This window comes from Crocuta crocuta, unplaced genomic scaffold (genome assembly GCF_008692635.1).
Source record: "Crocuta crocuta isolate KB4526 unplaced genomic scaffold, BGI_CrCroc_1.0 scaffold362, whole genome shotgun sequence".
Taxonomy (NCBI): Eukaryota; Metazoa; Chordata; class Mammalia; order Carnivora; family Hyaenidae; genus Crocuta; species Crocuta crocuta.
In genome coordinates, this window is record NW_027531280.1 from 148126 (window position 1) to 150634 (window position 2509).

Sequence of the window (2509 nt, forward strand, 5' to 3'; positions counted from 1 at the left end):
TCGTTCTGGAAATTTTTTGTTTGTTTTGTTTTCCCACACTGAGTTCCTGTTTTACAACTGTTATACTTTTTTGATTTCGAATTTTTTTCTTTGCAGTTAAGTGCTATGGTTCAAATCTGAGTTAACCCAAATATTTCTGCTGACTTTATAATTGTACAGTTTTGTATATTAAGCGTTTTTGAAGTTATTAATTTAAAGAAAAATCATTTAGTTTATTCATTTAGTAACTGATGTATAATAAACACTATTTTCATTAAGAGTTGCTTTTTCAACTATTTTATTCAAATTGCCTTTTGCAGTTGCCAGCAATTATTTATTTTCAATAAATTCTGCATTATGTTTAAAAGAAAACTCAAAGATGAGTTGGGTGTCAAAAAAGAAAACAATTCGCTGTAATATTTGATGTGAACAGTTTTAGTCGAGGGGTTTATATTGACACAATATTTTATCGTTGTAAAAGATTTAAAATAAAACATTTAAATAAAACATTTTTCCAAAAATATCGTTGTTGTTTTTTTTCTTTCTTCCTTTCTTTATTGTGTAGTGTGTGAAGTGAAGCATTTAAATAGACGCACATTCCTGGTGAGCAGCGCATCTGCTCTGCTTCAGGTTAGTCATTGTTTTGATTCTTGATTCTATCCCTCTGACTTTTGGCCTTATATACGCTCGCATACACAGCGTGGCTTCTTATCACACACATGCCCATGATCACACAAAACACACCCCAAATAATGGGAAATGGCCTGGGGAAACCCTGTTGGATAGGGGGGTTATTTCAGGAGTTGCAATATTATTAATGTTCTCCGAACGGAGTGTATCTGTCTCTAGTCCAGCAGACAGGCCTTTCTCTAAAACTGACCCTCCTGAAACTGGACCCAGACCTTCAATGAGGCTTTCCTCTTGCTTCCATGCACCACCCCTCTTCTGGTTAGGGACCAATAACCTTCTGGTAGATGAGCCCTTATTTGCCTGATGAAGGATGAAAAGATGACTAAATGCAAGAAGTGGTCTTCTTCCTCTGGGCCCAGAAAATCCAATAAACTGTTGTTGACATAGTGTCACCCACTAATGCTGAATTCTGTTCATTCTTATATGACTTTGGGGGGAAGAAAAAATTATTACACAGAGACATTGGAAGTAAAGTTCAATTTATTACTCTTCTCACTCTCACAAAACATTTCACCTCTATTATTTTGCCACAAGGCCCTCCATAAAATAAGGGACAATTACCTGTAGTGAAGTAATCACTGAGGAGTAATTTACTAAATCAGAAGCAGTTTTGTTATAAGATTTTGTATGTACATGAAAGACTTATCCACCTTTTTGTTTTAGTAGATTCATATCAAGCAATAAACAGGACATTTAACTACAACTCTCCAACAGCAAAACCCTTCTCAACTCATATTCTGAAATGTTTTTTTGTTAGACAAAGCAAAATTACTTAATCACTTTAATAAGTAATAATTATCACATGTAATGCCCTGCATTTTTATATTTCCTAATTATTATAGTTGCATGGTGCACAATGCACATGCGAATTTGTGTATGAAATATGCTACATGTTCTTTGTATACCCATAGGCATATATTCATAAACAATACTGATTTCATAGAGATGTATCTACAATCACAAAACATATAGTCTTAAACCTGTTGGTTCTCTTTATGTTTATACAAATCAACCTCTTTCACTTTCAATATCCTATATGATTTTGGAATTGATTAAAAGGTTATAGCTTTTCTCATTAAAGTACACAGAAACCAACTAGTGATATATTCTAAAGTTTTTTAATGGGGCCCTAAGCAGATATTTTATGACATACTTATACAAATTTATAGATCTATACATCTGTACTATCAATATTTTTACTATGTATTGTTGATAAATATATTTTATACATATTTGAGAGACTTGTTTCCTTTACTTCCTCTTTTTTTTCTCTTATATAACCAAGGCCTATTTGGCTTTCATGATGATCTCTTTATCAACCCTGTTATAGCATTAACATAACACTTTCATTAAAATTCAGGGGATGTTGGAGCCTCTGCCTGGGACTTTCTTTGTATTGAGGTTGCTACCAACCCATTCCCAACCAAAGTCTTTGTAGGGAAAGCAGCTTTGACCTCAGTTTCTCTTAGGNCTGGGAAGAGGTTTCTTATCTTTAAAAAGAGAAAGGTAGTGGAAACTATTGCCTGCATTAGTACGTGAGCTGTGTTTGTCTTCAATAAAATCAAACACTTTTCCCTTGGAAATATTTATCATTCAGATATTTTCCTTGCTCCCAAGTCAGGATGCTACTGTTGCTTTAATTGCCTGTAGGCTTTAAATAGAAACACAAATTTCTGTATTTTTTCACCTGTCATATTTTTAAAAACATATGGAACCTCACAATTGTGGAAATTATTTCTATGAATTTACATTTAAAAATCCAAAAATGTGGCTCTTTCAGAAAGTTTTTAAATGAAGAAAAATTAATGATGCAAAACACTACCATATAATTTGATATCAT